Here is an 18541-nt window from a genome sequence, read left to right as displayed (position 1 = left end):
ATGACTTGGGGCTTGTAAGTGGACTTGGTCTTGATATTTGGGTCTTATATTTCTCATTTGAATTGACTCTATAAGAATACAATAAGTTCTTTCTGGGTTTTCCAGTTGGAGGGGTATTCCCTTGGATTGGAGCGTACTTCTTGTGTCTATTATATTTATTGTTTTTTCTCTTCATAATTGTTTGATGAAAATATTTAATAAATCTGAACAATAAGAAGATAACTAAATTTCACAAGAAATTATTAAGGATGAGGAGAATTGTTTTAAATAATTTCCCTGATAGATTCTCCAACAAGGTGGAAGCTCATACGAGAGAAATGTCAAAGAAGGAAATTGATATTCTATATTTTCAGAGAATATGGAATGTTAATGAATCAATGGACATGGATATGGATGAAATTTCACTCTTAGACCTCGTTAAATAATGGACAGGAAAGGACCTAGGAAAGATACATATTAGAAAAAAAATCGTTTAAGTAGGCATATTTACAGCTAAAAAATAAAAGGAATGTGACTTCAACAAAGTAATATAATCTCTGGAAAGTGTTGGCATCCAAACAAAAATATTCAAAGTTACTCCGAAGCTTGAAAATGAAGAATAAAAGAGGAATGAAAAGGTGAAATGAGTTAGTGTATGAGATAGAGTATTTTCCTATCAATTTTGGACAAGTGGCTCTCTTAATGAGGTGATTTCCTCAACCCAACATCATTCCAAATGAAGATAATTTCATGGAACATAAAAGGCCTTAACTACCTTGCAAAAAAAAATCCTTCTCGAAGAGGGAATACATAGGGAACTCCCTACAATAGAAATTATATAGGAGACTAAATGTATAAGTAATAAATTCAACTCAATAGCATCTAATTGTTGCAGGGGATGTTAAACTATAGTAGTAAATGTTGTAGGGAAATTAGGGGGACTTGCTATATTATGGAATCCGAGAAAGGAGGAATTTATGGATTGGATGGCTACCTTGAAGATAATATCTTATAGATTCCCCTACTTAGGTTAAAAACACATGGGATGCATAACAAAAATCCATGGTTCAAATATGGTGAACAAAAGGGAAGGATTTCTTAGAAACATGCCTAACATTAGAGAGATTCACCAAGATGAGATATGGATTATATGTATAGACTTCAACAGGGTGACATACCTAGAGGGAAAAAGGAGGTATTCACTCCTTGGACATATATTCCGAACTGTTCTAATAATTGATGTAGGAAATGAAACTCTCCAACGTGGAAATAGTTAATGGAGTATTCACTTAGAACAATCATTGTGATAGTAAGAACCAAATACCCTTGTTCTTGAATATATTTTTAGTCTTAGAATCTCTCTTACAATTGGATGTCTTTTGGGAAGCATATATTCTTCCTTGCATAAGTTCATATCACTAACTCTTCTGTTTAGAAATAGATATTAAAATTTCCCCTAAAAATATTCCTTTAATATTTGAGATTTTTGGGCTCAAGGATCCATCCTTCCTTGAGAAGGAAAAGAAATGGCAGGAATATTTCAATTCCAACATCTCTCTAATATCTTCAGGTTTCAAAAAATTGTGAAGATTTTGGATCAAAAATTAAAAAATGGAACAAAGAGGATTTTGAAAATATTTTCAAATTTAGAAAATAGTTGGAGATAAATATGCAACATGTTCAAAAAAAAAATATTTGGAGGGAAGTATTGAGGATCTAGCTTCAAAAGAAAGAAAATTCAACATAAAAATAGAGAACAAAATGCAATAGGAGCAAATATTATGGAGGTAAAAGTTTTAAATCCACTGGCTTCGAGAACAGGTGAAGAACATAATTATTTTTCCAAAATAAATTATCAAACCTTGAAACATGAAGTGGGGTGAAGACTCGTAGATCACAAAGAGATGGAGAAAGAATTGGCTAGATATTATGGATTTCTTTTAGTTGAATCAAGCAAAATTCAATGGATAAAATTTCATAAGATCCCAGAAAACATCATCTTTGTGGTTCAACTAGATCATAATGTTGCCTTAATACGAGAGGTATCTTATGCCAAATTCAAAGAGGAACCAATGTCATGAAAATAAAATAAAAAACATTAGGTATAAATAGGTTCATCTAACATTTTCTATGCTTGTTGGCACTTCCTTGGCAAAGAAATCCATGACTTGGTGGAGGAATCTCATAGTATGTGCTCTTTATTTCTATCCTTGAATCCCATGTTATTTATGATACCACTCAATTTTGATAATTCGTAGGATCTTAGTACATTCATGCCAATACACTTATCCAATATGATATATAATATTATTTCAAAAGTCATTTCAAATCATCTAATTCCAAATCTAATATCAATGGACCATTCTGATTATGTGAAGGGAAGATAGATCTTGTATGGAATAGAAGTATCCCATAAGGTCCTCGATTCATTGAAAAAATATATAAAGGAATGAATGATAATCAATCTTGACTTATATAAGGCATTTGACATACATAATTGGGCTTATATTTTCAATTTTAATATATCCTTTGGATTTTCAAGAAGTTGGCTAATCTAGATAGGAGATTTGGTTGCAGCCTATTCCTTCTCAATGATACTCAATGTATCTCCTTCCTCAACATTCAATTAATCACATGGAATTTCACAAGGTGATTCTATCTTTCCATTATTATTTATTCTTGTTGTGGAAAGTTGGGATGCACCATAAAGGAAACAATAGCACGAGGACAAATATAATCATTAAGAACCTATACTAATGATCTTACCATATCCAATCAGTAGATTTTTTATGGTATGATGTTAATGGGAGTTCCTATAGTAATATAGGCTAGATCTCTAAAATATATTCTTGAGGAATTCATGGAGGCCTTGGTTACATCCATTATGTGGGTAAATCTCAAATTTATTTCTTTAATACTAACTTATTAGTGTAGGGAACCTAACAAAATTGTTGGTAGTTCAGTACATTTCTCTCACAACTAAATATATGGAGGTGCCTTTGGTAGACACCTCCCTTAGAACCATTCAATAAAAGGAATTAGTCCATAAAACACCCAAAAAAAGAGATTGCTAGACCTTCAAATCTCTATATATTTTTAGCATATTAGTCTTGTTAAAATCAATATTGCAACCCCTTCCAATGTATCTTCTCTTTACATTGGATATTCCCAAAGGAATCCTCAGATCCATCAATATGATCTATAGATCCTTTTTTTGAGGAGGGGTTATGTAATAAGGAAAATGGGCCCTTGTAGTCTCAAATATATTATGCATTCCCAATATGGTGGGAGGTCCTAGTCTTCATGACATAAAAATGATAATAACATTTTGAGGGAAAAATTATGGTGAAGGTGGATCGAAGGTGACCAAGAGTTATGGAAGCAACTTGGGAATGTTGAGAAGTGTAGCAAGAAAGTCTCAATTTTACTTTTCTTTGGTTAAATTGAGAAAATTAAAGTCTCAATTTTACTTTTCTTTGGTCAAATTGAGAAAATTAAAGTCTCAATTTTACTTTTCTTTGGTCAAATTGAGAAAATTAAAGTCTCAATTTTACTTTCCTTTGGTCAAATTGAGAAAATTTGAATTTCCACATCAATAGATAACTTGGAGGAAGTTAACTTATGTTACATGGCTCTTGTCACTCAATTATCTTAGTAAATTCGAGTTAGAGGGCTTGGAGTTCAATTAAGCATGTGTGATTGCTAAATTTTAATAATTCAGTTCAGTTATTTTCAGTTGTATTCAGTTAAACTAGTTCGAAATGTTGATAGAACTAGTGGAAGGTTAGTTGTGCAGTGGGAAAATAGTCTAACTCAGTGATAATCTAGTTAATTGATCAATTAGCTCAAAATAGCTAGTGCATGCAAGGAATTTGAGTTCCTCAGTTGTGGTGCAGATTCCAAGGTAGTGTAACAAGCAGTTGTAAACTAGTTTGAGTGTACATGTGTTGCATGCAGTTAGATGATCAATCCTAGGGAATTGCACAATCAATTGGAGGAAATTTCCTAAAAAAGGGGGATAATTCCTTAGGATTTGTGCAAGGAATTAGGGGCTCAAGCAGAGGTAAAAATTGACTAAGTCTAGGTCATAGCTTCTCATGCAGAGAGATAGGTTATTCATTTGTAGGTTGATATCAAAGGGAGCAAGCAATTGTAATACATTCTCTATTCATCGTATTAATACAAAGAGGCTTTAGGGGTTTTTCCTAGTTGGGTTACCCTAGAAAAATATTATGCATGTGTGGTTTTTCTTATTTTATGTTTCCCAATGATGTTCTAAATTATGAATTAAATTCTACATATCAGTAGTGTAGAATTTTGTCTCTTGATTTTAGATTAAATTTGTTGAGCAGTTGCAATTCTATCACCATATTTCTACATGGTATCAAAGTAGGATTCACATTAGAACAAGAATTACAAATTTGTTTATCAGGTGGTTCATATTTTCAGCTTCAGTGTAGGAGAATCTCTTCAGAGTTAGGAGAATGACCTTCAATGGCCTGACATTAGAGTATACCTTGGAAGGCAACTTTAATTTCATTGCATGAAGGGATCACATGGAGGCAGTGCTTCATGACAATGGATTACTAGAATATTTGAAGATAGACATTCCAAAACTAGGATCAATTTTATGTCCAAAACCTTTCCTAATGGAAGCAAGATGTAGCTAAGGTGAGGAATAATATTAGAGGGAGTGCGATAACATATTGTCTCAAATAGCCATGGGAAAGAAACTCCTTTCACAATGTGGAAGCCATTGATAGAGCTATTCGAGAATAGAAATGACCATAGAAAACTGACCTGAAGACAAACTTCAAACTATCAAGATGTAAAAGAATGACACTATTCCATATTACCTCACCATATTTACACAAGTTCAGGATGAGTTTGGAGGGGTTGGTGTGAATGTTGTAGAAGATGACCTAGTCAGCCTAGCTCTTCTACGCCTTCCCAAAAGTTGGCATTTCTACCAAGACTCAGTCAATGGGAGGGAGAAAATACCAAATTGGGAACACCTATGGTCTAATTTGGTACAAGAAGAGATTAGTCAAAATACCAGAGATGGAACTTGATCCAAGGGAGAGGATGAAGAAAATTTTGCATTGGCTGGAAAGGGAAAGAAGGGAAAAGGGAAGAAATATCAAACCAAACTAGAATCCAGCCAAAGGCAAGAATAAATACTTGTCCAAAATAAAATGCTTCAATTGTCATGAATTTAGGCACTATTCTACAAATTGTCCATACAAAAAATCTAGCAAGAAGAACTCAGGAGGAGCAAGAGTTGAAGCTTTGGCTTGAGAATTTGAACTAGACTTCACCCTTATCACATGCATGGCCATCACTATGATGGGGAGTTTGTGGTGCTTGGACTTATGTGTCTTGTTCCACATGAAAGGGTGTAGAGAGTTTTTTAGTGACTTGGAGGAGAAAGATCTCCAGATGTATATTGAGGTTGGGCATAATGGAAGGTAGAGTGCTATTGGGATTGGTACAGTAACTTTTAAGAGGGATTCAATATGTCCTCCTTGCCTCAAAGATACCATGTTTGCATCGGGCCTAAAGAAGAACCTCATCTCTATAGTAGTTTTGGAAGACTGTGGTTATGATGTGATCTTCAACAAAGGGAAAGAATTCTTGAGACATGTAGCCACTAAATGGGTGAAGCAGATTGGGTTTCGTGTGAAGAACCTATACAAGTTAAATGTGGAATATTGTGTTACATTAGGTAGTAAGGAAGAGAAAGTGCAGAGTAGCAATGTTAGTGAGCTCTAGCATAGGAGATTGGGCCATTTGCATCATTGCACCCTAGAAATTATGCAGCAAATAACCACTAGCCTCCCTAAAGGAGCACTTGGGTAGTAGGATGTCTACAAGGGTTGTACCTTAGGGAAGTATGTAAAATTCAAATTTCATGATAAATATAGAAAAGAAAATGAAATCTTGGAGAGATTCCACTCTAATGTTTGTGGACCTTTCTCGACAACATCCACTACCAAACATAAATATTTTAGTATTTTTATTGATGATTTCTTAAGGAAGTGTTGGATCTTCTTCATGCAGAAGAAGTATGACACATTCTAAAAAATTGTAGACTTCAATGCACTAGTTAAGAAAGAGACTAGAAAGAAGGTGGAGGCTCTCAAGAGCAACAATGGAGGTGAGTATGTTTCCAATGAATTCAAGGATTTCTTTGCAAAAGAAGGCATTCTTAAGAGACAGCACCCCACAACTCATAGTAGAATGGGGCATCTGAGAGAAAGAACCAAATAATTATAGGATTTGTGAGATTTATACTACATGACTAAGGCCTACCACTTCATTTGTGGGTAGATGCATGTAACAAAGGAGTCTACTTGCAGAACCTGGAGTCCTCATCAAATTCTTGGTATGATTACATCAAAGGAGTCTTTCTTGGGGATAATATCAGATGTCTCTCACTTAATAATTTTTGGAGCCTTTGTTTACTACCATGTCTCCAAATATTTGAAGAAGAAGCTTGAGTCGATAGTAGAGTTGGGAGTTTTTTTCAGTTACACTGAAACTCCACACAATTACCATGTGTACTTACCATCCCTTAGAATGGAAGTTGTGTGAAGGGATGTAAATTTTGATGAGGGGAAAGTGATGCAGTGCTCTCTTGAGAGGGAGCTTCATATCCCACTAGAAGAGGAGTTTTTAGCTCCGAAAGAGGAATCACATGAAGTTGTGGAGAAGCCAAAAATGGAGGATCAGAGAGGAGGAAAAGTGAATACATCCACGTAAGTAGAACCATCCAAATAAGGGAGAAAAGGAACAAGGCAAGTTCAAATATTGGTACAGGAAGTGAGGGAGAATTTGGGAGCTCCTTCAAATTTTTGTAAGCAAAGGAGGTCACCTGAATATTACACTGGCTACATGGCTCTAATGACTGAGCTTATAGAGACAGAGCCATCCTCTTTTGAGAAAGTAGTTTAGAAACCTGTTTGGGTTGATGTAATGGTGGAAGAATATGAATCCATCATGAAGAAAAGTGTTTGAGAAGTTTTTCCAAGACAAGTAGATAAATCAGCTGTCGGTTCAAGATAGATATTCAAGGTTAAGAATGCAGTAGACAAAATCATAAAGAAGTATAAGGCCAGATTTGTGGCCAAAGGATTCTCTCAAGTTGAGGGAATTAACTATGAGGAAACATTTGCTCTTGTAGTAAGGTATTTATCTATTAGATCAATTCTTGTATTGGTTGTGTACATGGGGTGGAAGATCCACTAGATGAATGTAAAAACAACAATTCTCAATGTCTTTATTGAGGAGGAAGTGTACATTGAGCAACCAGAAGGTTTTGAGACATTTTGTTTCACGATTCTCATGTGTGCAGACTCGAGAAAACATTGTACGGTCTCAAAGAGGCACCTCGAACTTGGTACACTCGGATTGACAGTTATCACACTAGTTTTGGCTTCACAGAAAGTGAAGCGGATGAAAACCTCTATGATATTTTGGTAGAAGGTAAATTTCTTATCATTTTTTTATATGTTGATGATTTAATATCTACAGGTGATGAGAATTTAAGAAAATCTTGCAAGGAGCACCTTGTAAGGGAATTTGAGGTGAAGGATATGGGTATCATGCACTACTTCCTTCGGCTGAAAGTATGGCAAGGCCATGAGGAATTGTTTGTGTCTCAAGGAAAGTATGCCAACGAGATACTGCAAAGATTTCACATGGAGAGTTGTAAGCCCATGGAGACACCTCTAATGACCAATTGGAGGAAGGATAATGCCACTTCAATTGAAGAGGTTGATGCTAACATTTACTGGCATCTAGTGGGTTCACTGATGTATCTTGTGAATGCATGACTAGATATGTTCTATTCAGTCAACCAGCTAATTCAAGATATAGTTAGGCCAACAAAATTATATTGGAAGGTAGCTAAGCATGTCTTACAATACTTTAGAGGCACTACCCATTATGGATTCTGGTACAGACAAAGAGACGGAGTGAACTTGTGTGGCTTCACAGATGCATATTGAGCAAGGAGTCCATCTGACCGAAAGAGTACATCAAGTGGAATTTTCAATGTTAGTTCCCTAGTGGTTTCCTGGTACATAAGGAATCATATATCTATGGACCTCAGCTCAGCAGAAGAAGAATACATGGTTGCAAGTCAAGCAGCATGTGAGGTGATATAGATGAGAAAGATACTTGTGGGACTATTTGGTTAGATGATGGATCCAACTGTTATCTATTGTGATAATAAAAGTTGCATTAAGCTCTTTGATAATCTAGTATTTCACGATTGATCCTAGCATATAGATATTCGGTATCATCATTTACAAGACTATGTGCAGAGGCGAGTAATGTTGCTACAAAACATCTCGACAGAGGAACAACATGCTGGCATCTCAACAAAGGCTTTGTCAAGAGGGAAGTTCAAATTCCATAGGTGCAGGATAGGGGTGGTTTATAATCCCTTTATTGCTAAGAGGGAGTGTTGAGAAATGTAGCAAGAAAGTCTCAATTTGACTTTGCCAAGGTCGAATTGAGAAAATTTGAATTTCCACATCAGTGGATAACTTGGAGGTAGTTAACTTGTGTGACAAGGATCTTTTCACTCAGTTCACTCAGTAAATTCAAGTTAGAGGAATTGGAGTTTAGTTAAGCATGTGTGATTACTAAATTTTAGTAATCAAGTTCATTTATTTCTAGTTTTATTCAGTTAAACTAGTTCTAAATGTTGATAGAACTAGTGGAAGGTGAGTTGTGCAGTGGGACAACAGTCTAACTCGGTGATCATCCAGTTAACTAATCAATCAAATCAAAATAGCTAGTGCATGCAAGGAATTTGAGTTCCTCAACTATGGTGGATGTTCCAAGGTAGTGTAACAAGCAAGTGTAAACTAGTTTGTGTGTACAAGTGTTTCATGTAGTCAGATGATCAATCCTTGGGAATTACACAATAAATTGGAGGTAAATTCCTAAAAAATAGGGGTTAATTCCTTAGTATTTGCAGAAGAAAATAGGGGCTCAAGCAGCGGAAAATTTTGGCTAAGAATGGGTGAAACATTCTCATTGAGAAAAGGGATAGGTTAGTCACTTGCAGGTAGTGCTTAGACCGAGAATGAAATTGTAATACATTCTTTATTCATCTGATTAATGCAAAGAGGCTTGAGGGATTTTTCCCAGTTGGGTTCCCCAAGAAAAATATTGTGAATATGTGGTTTTTCTTATTGCATGTTTGTGATTTTTGTTCTAAATTGTGAATTAAATTTTGTAGATCAGTAGAGTATAATTTTGTCTCTTGATTCTAGATTAAATATTTTTGAGCAATTGCAATTTTATCACCATATTTCTACATGGAGTAGGAAATAAAACCCCAATAAACTATGGTAACAATAATTGAGATCTCAAAACCTTGTTCAAGGATAATTAATATGGAATCTGGCCAACACTAATAAATTTACCGTACAAGTATTTTTGGGAAGCCCGAGAGGGGAAGGATTCCTTGTTTTGGATAAATTCATGAAATTAGTAATTAAAGCTTGGAAACAAGGAAAATTTTCTTGTTATAGGAGAGCTTATCAAATCTAGAGGTCTCTTGATAGTAGAAAATCATTGGCACCAAAAAATGAAGAACACCTTATGCAGAGAATGGAAAAATAACAATAGTTGGCCTCAAACTCCTGATCAAGCGAATCTAGACATACTAATGGAATAAATTCACAAATGAAAAATCCCACTCTCTAATGGATAGGACCAACTTTTATGGGGATATAACAAGAAAGGTATGTTAATGTAATACCCTCATCCCACATCTACCCAAGTAACTAGCCAACTGGGGTAAACATGCGACGAGAGGACAATATAATGGGATTCAACCTCCTAGGTGACCTTAAGGAAGTGGAATCGACAAAAACACACCACATAGACCTTCCACATCAATGACAAAACTACCAATATCCATCCCAAGAACTCAGGTAACTAGCCCTTGGGTTCCACTAATTTTTTAGACCATTAGGTGCCCATACGCTCCCTTAATATGGACAAGGTTGCATCTGGGAGATTCCACATGCTCCCACAACATGGGTATGTGTACCTATGGGGACTTTTCTCCTTATACCTGTGCCTGCGACTCCGAGATTTGTGCCACTTTTTCAGGCCCATATCCCAGGTCACTGCCCATAACTCAATGATAGGTTCAAAAATGAATTTATACAATGAAACAATGATACGTTTACAAAAATATTGACATGTTCTAGACTGGACCCCTACTAGCCATGACATTTCATCAAACATGTCATAAATATGTAATCTACGTGTTTAAATCACATATCTGAGAATATGGGTCTCATATTTATCTAAGAATCATTAAGAAGCATTATTCCATTATATCATTAGTTTCATTATCATCTATTAGTTCATAGATAGCTTGTTCATTCATTTAAAAATCAAAACATGAGGATAGCCATACATGATAACTGTCATAATACATTCTTATAACCAACATAATAATAATAGAGATATCAAGGATACACCAGCCATAGAATCCACATATAAACTAGTAAATTTACACATAAGATGTCAAGGAAAGAACCTCTTATTAATGAATGCAAAAGCTAACCTGGGATGGGACTACCATGTTCCACCCGACCATAGATTGGTTGAGCCAAATCTCTCTTTGTCCAATCACCCTCATGCCATAATCCAACCATGAATGTGGGACTCAAACCAAAAGAACCAACCAGGGCATACTGAGGCTAACCACCTCACCCTCATCAATAGAAACTAGGCTTTACTGCAATCCACACCATATCACTAGGCCAACACAATAAACATGTAATGACAAGATTTAACATGATCTCCACCAGATCACTAGGCCAAAACAAACATGGATGCCACTGGATTTCTCCACCTACACCATGAGGAATTTTGTTATCTCCTAATCTCTTAGGCTTTACCATAATCCTCACTGAATCACTAGGCCCTAAACCGATACTCCACCCTCTAGGCTTTACCATATATCTCGCCATTAACCAGAAAGTATTCCTAGGCCTAAGTAAGGGCAACCACCTCTAGAATTTATTATATATCGCACCATTAACCATTTGAGGATTCCTATGTCCGTCGAGGTAAAAAATACTTGGCTTTACGACAACCCACAGTCTAGTTCATGGGTCACCAGGTAGTGGCTTTATCGCAATCCATAGTCTGGTTCAGGGATCACTAGGCCATGTGTTCTTTCATTTGGAGATCCACCTCACTCAGCTTTGAATCCATCCAATCCAGCTCAGCCAAAACATGACAACTCGATCACACTATGGCTATCCAGAAATGGAAAGGCTAGGCTGAAAACATGGTCACACGTGGCAACCCCTTACCATAACAACAAAGAACCACATGCAATACCATGCATGCAAAATATATCAATAAAATCACACATGCAAATCGATACCTAAAAAGAATCATGTTGTAGCCGCTTGATCTTGCTCTTCCTTTCTTTCTCCTTCCTTCCTCTTGTCTTCTGTACCTTTCTTCATCCAATGCCAAAGTGCTCCAAGAAAACTCAAAGTGTCCAAGAGTGAGAGAGAGAGAGAGAATAATGAGATATCTCCAAAACTAAACTGACAAAATGTACCAACTGATCCTCAGAATCCTTTTTATCAATTAGGCCTCTATTTTCTTCATTTTCCATTATTTTCCTTCATTTTCCTCTACACATGCAACATGTGACCTTTCACCTTCCTTTTCTCCTAATTTCCATTATTTTCATAAATAAATGTGCCAAAAATTCCATTTTTCCTTTCCAAAGCCTTATCCATTGCCTTTGACAATTTCCTTAGCCATAATAAACCAATGAACACCCACATTAGGATGTATTTCAGAACATTCAACTTGGAATATGTGTCCCATCAACCATGGTTATTATTTTTCCTTTATTAAGTTTTATTACATGGACACCATCCTCAGTGTACAACCACACCTATACCTCAGCAAAACCACTGAAAACAAAACATACTTCCCATGGAGCTTTATAACATAGCTTGATCCAGTATTTATAATGATCACCCTACTGAGAAGCAAACCAACATGACAATGTAACAACATGACAACTATAATGACATGACACCCATACCACTTGTTGGAGATTTATAACATATCTCATGGCAGTATTTACATCCACATACATATGTACATATACCTAAACATCACACCAAAACATATACTAAACATCATACCAAAACTGCTTTGCCTCCACTGGTAAATAATGAAGGATACATAGCCCACATTTGATTTGTCATCTCCCATGTAGCTTCATAGGGACCAAAGTTCTTCCATTGCACTTTAACCTACTTGATTACTTAGTTTTGGAGTATGAGCACCTTTATCTACAATATACACTAAGGTTCTAGCTAGAATTCTCCATTTGTCTTTACCTGCAATACAGACTATTAATCACATGATCGACATCTTTAACATACTTCTTAAGAAATGACACATGGAAAACATCATGGACTTTCACTGTCGGACGTAGTGCAATTCGATAGGCTACTGATTCCATCCTCTCAAGAATCTCAAAGGGTACACGAAGTCATGGTGCTAGCATGGCACATGATCCAATCCACAAGGAGCTCTTCTTCGATTTCATGTGTAAGTACACCTATTCCCCAACCTGAAAATCCTTGGACAACCTATTTCAATTTGCATAGCTCTTCTACCTATCTTGTGTTCATGGTAAATTTTAGGGGCGAATTTTAGCCCAAGGGCGAAATTTAAGGGGTTTTTCATTTTAGAGGGGTGAAATATTTATAAATCACCCATTTCATATATTTAGCCCAACTTTTATTTAAACAATAATTATTTTTTTCATTTTAGCCCAAAAAAGGGGCAGATAAACTATGAAAATACTCATTTGACTCGATTCGCCTAGTTTGGGAGGTTATATTCCATTACAATCGCCCAATTTTTTGCTTTGCAATGTTAAATTTGTTTGCAAATCACCCATTTTCTGGTTTGGGAGGTGGTTTGGGAGGTTGTATTTGGTCCCAATAAATAAAAATATAAATAAAGTGGGGGTATAGTAAATAAATAAAACCTCTTTTTATACTTAATCCAAAGGTATGGTAAATAAATAAAACCTCTTTTTATACTTAATCCAAAGGTATGGTAAATAAATAAAAATATAAATAAACTAGAGGTATGGCAAATAAATAAAACCTCTTTTTATATTTAGTCCATACCCCTCTTTCTATTTAAGAAGGCTAAAAAAGGAGGTTTTATTTAAGTGAATCCTATGGGCCAAATACCATATTTATAAAATAGGTATGGTAAATTAATAAAAATAGAAATAACCGAGAAGTATGGTAAATAAATAAAACATTTTTTTATATTTACCCCATATGTCACCTTATATTTACGAACTCGCAAGGGTGTAAATAAATAAGAATATAAATAAAGTGGAGGTATGGTAAATAAATAAAACCTCTTTTTATGTTTAGTCCATAACCTTCTTTCTATTTAAGAAGGCTCAAAAAAGAGGTTTTATTTAAGTGAATCCTATGGGCCAAATACCATTGCTATAAAAGAAGTATGGCAAACTAATAAAAATATAAATAAATGAGAGGTATGGTAAATAAATAAAACATTTTTTTTATATTTACTCCATAAGTCACCTTATATTTACGAACACTCAAAAAATTCGTTATATTTAGGTGAAGCCCATGGGCCAAATACTATGGGCCAAATACCATGGACCAAATTATTATTATTAATACCATGCAAAAAAAACCGAGAGGGATTAAATATCATGATATGCAAACTAGCATAGAGTGAAAAAAATATTTGATCCCTCTCGAGGCTTGGTGGATCAAGAGTAAAAACGTTTTTTGTAATTTAATGTAACTTAAACATTTTAACTTGGTTAGAATAAAAATCAATTATTAATTTTATTAATTTTTATAAATTACTAATAGTAGTTTTTAAGCTCGAAGTTTATGATAACCCATTGTATTGGCCCATGGTAATACCATGGTATTCATGTGAGGATAGACTATTTAAAGGGGAAATTCTATCAGCTTAGATCCATCTTAATTTTGGGTCTACCAAGCGCTGAGAGGGATAAATAGATTCCATTCCTCTAAGAGTGGTAGATGTGGAGTTAAGATGGATATAGGTTGGTTTTTATGATAATGAAGATATTAAATAGACTTAGGAAATTATATTTTAAAAAACATCTTAAGGTGAATGGTTAAAGCTACATTTAGTCACTTCACAAAATTTAGTAAAAAATACCAATATCTCCATTAGTATTGGTTTTTGTGATTTAACAAAAAAAAATTCAAAACAGTGAAATATTATCACTCTTTCCGCATCACCCTCGCAGAAGAGAGTCGTTGCCCAGATTTCCCACCATTTTTCAAATGTTCTCAATGTGATATCTTCATGAAAAAGTTAAGGTACTAATGTTGGATTAGTTGTTTGAAAAATATGTTAGTTTGTACAACCTTTCACCTTCTCTGTTATTCTTAGTTTGTCATAATGATCTATAGGGGTTGGGCATTGCACCATATTGTCCTAAAAGGCAGAGATTGTGCACCGAAAATGAAATTAATCCACATGTTACGACATTGTTAAGAAATGCAAGACGTATGAGACGCAATTAAATTTTATTATTTAACTGAAAATTTCCAATTAAAATAATAATAAATCTACATTTATACATCTATATATTGATTGGAAGGCTTCTGACAATGGTCACTTCTTTCCATTAGATCCCCTTTAGGCCTTTGGGATACCTACTACTTTCTTATATTATATAGTTGGGTCTTGCTACTTGTTGGCGTGTTGGGGTAAACAAACTTGATATGTTTCTTTTTATCTCGCAGTTGGAGTCTATGGAATAAGAAAGAAATTTGATAGCTTGACAAAAGTGGTACAGAAAAGATTAATCTCTCCTACCTTGATAGAACTGGTGGTCAAGATCAACCCCTACAAGAACTTTGTTGTGGAATATTATCAAAACTAATAGAAGGATATGAAAGAGTGTACAGTAAGAACCTTGACAAACACGGCCACTGAAACTTGAAACATTGTTTGTAGGAAGAGAAAATTATGTTTCTTTTTTCCAAACATGTATGTTAGTATATTACATTTTAATGAATATATTTTCCTATTATCATATATGGTTTCATACTTTAACAAAACATTCACCAAGACTTCACAATGTTTTATTATTCAGTGAAATATTTTCCATGATCTTACAAGATTTTATAATTCAGTGAAAGGTTCACCATGAATTTACAAGATAATATAATCTTCTAAGAGATTCGCCAAACAAAATTACATATACATATTATATTATTGATAAAATCACCTCCCACTTTTCCTATGTATCATGGGGATTCACCCATTTATTATACATATAAATTTCAGGTGGTTCTTAAAATTTTCCCTACTTGTGTTGCCTTTAGATTCTTCTTGATTACCTACATTTCCTATTCCATGTCTGCCAACATGTATTGTTAGGCCCCTATACTACTAGTGTAACCCCTTATTGTTATTAGTACAACCCTATTATTATATTTTTGTACCCATGTAGTCCCCATATTGTTACTATTGTGCCCCATAGAAGCCCACTATTGCTATTATTGTGCCCTTACATTATTATTGTTATGTCGGCTCTGATTATATTATGATGCCTTAGACTCCTATATATAGAAAGGAGGTCTTGTCACTTGTATCATCTAAGAATTTTTCATTTGTGTAATGTAAAATAGGTTGCCCCCTCGAAGAGGCTTATTTCTAAGGCATTCATCTATCTTTTCTATCTTTTCGTGAGCTGGTTTCATAACATTTGGTATCAGAGCTTTGATTTTAGGGTTTCGCTGCTCCAAATATGTCATCATGGCATTTGCGCTATAACTTTTTTTCTGCGACGTTTCAGATTCTAAACAAAAACCCATTTGGGTTGAAATTGTTCTGAACCTCAAGTATAAAATTCAGAGCTTTTCACGCTATATTTGTGGAGATATGATTTGAGGAAGTTGGCCTTTTTGTGGACTCCCGAATTACATTCCAAAAAGGTGACATGGGGAAAATAGTCATAACTTTTGTTTTAAGCATTAGATTGCAATTTCGTAAGAAGTTACAGAAAGAAGATGGAATGTAGTTTCCTGTGTATATTTTTTAGATCCTAAAGTCAAAAAAGTGACACGTGGAACTTCATACAAGTTCGCTCTTCTGAAAAGGTATATAATCAGGTCATCTTGGGAGATTGTGCATAACTCTTTCTTGGAGAATCTAAATTCGATTAGACTGATGGAATTGGAAAGAGGATGCAAAGGGATACTATAGGTCGTGATTTCAGAACTGGAAGATCCGAAATTATAGAGTTGTAGTCGTTTCAAGATCAAGCTCCTAAAATCAAGAAAAAGCGAGATGAGGAAGTTTGATGGTAAGGATCTGGTAGATTAGATACTACAGATGGAGAAATATTTTGATATACATGGTGTACCACTATTACAAAAGGTATGTATTGCATCTAATTATTTAGAAACAAATCAATTTTTATGGTATAAAGGGCTTTGTTCTCAAAAACCACTTGTCATGTGGTCAATTTTCACAGAGGAAATGATATCACATTATGAGGATACAAAGAGAAACACTTTCTTTAGCCAATTGATGAATCTCAAACAAAAGTTTTCAATGGAAGAGCACATTGAGGACTTTCAAAAATTGAATACAAGGGAAAATGATATTCCAAAGAAGCAAAGGATTGATGTCTCCATAGGGACTTTAAAGGATAACATTCAACATGAGGTTTGTCTTTGGGAACCTGATTCATTGGAGAAGGCATTCAGGTTGGCAAGAAAAGTGGAAAGAAAAATTATGGAAACAATAAATTCTACCCCTCACAACTATAAACATGGAAGTGTTGTTTCTCCTATCCTTCCACAACCTACAAGGGTGACACCACGACAATTGGAAGAAAAAAGAGAAAAGGGGCTTTGTTACAATTGTGATAGCAAATGCACTAAAGGTCATAAGTGTGCTGAGAAGAAATTATTTTACATAGATTATGAAGAGGAGGAAGAAAAGGATCGAGAAACATCAAAAGAAGAGGATATACACCAGGAACCAACCCTAGAGAAAGAAGAAATGAATCCGACCATATCTTGTAAAGAATTGGCAAGAATTACCACTCCTCAAACTCTCAAGATAGAAGGACATATCAAGAAGAAAAAGGTTTAAGAAGTGAAAGATCAGATCGAGAAAGAAGAAATGAATCCAACCATATCTTGTAATGCAATGGTTGGAATTACCACTCCTCAAACTATCAAGATAGAAGGACATATCAAGAAGAAAAATGCTTAAGAAGTGAAAGATCACATCGAGCACCAAGAAATGAATCCGACCATATCTTGTAAAGCATTGGAAGAAATTACCACTCTTCAAACTCTAAATATAGAAGGACATATCAAGAAGAAAAAGGTTCAAGTACTGAAAGACCACATCGAGCATCAACAACATGTTCTCCAACTTTTAAAGGATAATGCCACTTTGGTGCAAAATCAAATAAAAAAACAGGTAGATCAACATCACAGTGAAAAATGTTTTGATGTAGGTGATTGGGAATTTTTAAGGCTACATCTCGAGAAAGCTATTTATGAGAAGGAAATGTTGGCAATACTACATGCACTTAAGAAATGGCGACCTTACCCAATGGGAAGACATTTCAAGGTAAAAATGTATCATGATAGTCTTAAATACTTTTTAGAAAAAATATTATCTTTAGAAGAACAGAAAAAATGGGTCACAAATATGTTTGGTTATGACTTTGACATTATCTATAGAAAAGGGAAGCAAAATTTTGTCGCAAATGCACTCTCAAGAAAGGATGAGGATGTGGAAGCAATGTTTTGTGCTATTTCTATTATCCAACCAGATTGGATAAACGAAGGGATGAATGGAAGAAGGAAAGAAGAAGTGTGGCCACTCATTCAAAATTTGCAAAAGATCCCAATTCAAACAATATCGCCAGAACTTGAAGAGGAAGGAAAAATCATATTGGAACCTGGAGCAGTCACAGAAACAAGAACCCAGGAGTTACAAAATCAATAAATTTTAGAGTATCTCATCAAGTGGAAGAACTTACCTGCTGAAGATTCCACATGGGAGGACAAGAATTTTATACAGAAACATCAAGAACTACTCAAGCGTTGAGGAAAACACTTTTTGAAGGAGAGGGGCATGTTAGGCCCCTATACTACTAGTGTAACCCCTTATTGTTATTAGTACAACCCCCTTATTATATTGATGTACCCATGTAGTCCCATATTGTTACTATTGTGCCCCATAGAAGCCCACTATTGTTATTATTGTGCCCTTACATTATTATTGTTATGTCGACTCTGATTATATTATGACCCCTTAAACTCCTATATATAGAAAGGAGGTCTTGTCATTTGTATCATCTAAGAATTGTTCATTTGTGTAATGTAAAGGAGGTTTCCCCCTCAAAGAGGCCTATTTCTAAGGCATTCATCTATCTTTTCTATCTTTTTGTGAGTTGGTTTCATAACATGTCTAG

This window comes from Pinus tabuliformis, chromosome J (assembly GCF_031772625.1).
Source record: "Pinus tabuliformis cultivar Carrire ecotype Pingquan chromosome J, CPIR1, whole genome shotgun sequence".
NCBI lineage: Eukaryota > Viridiplantae > Streptophyta > Pinopsida > Pinales > Pinaceae > Pinus > Pinus tabuliformis.
Note: the sequence above shows the minus strand (reverse complement) of the source record.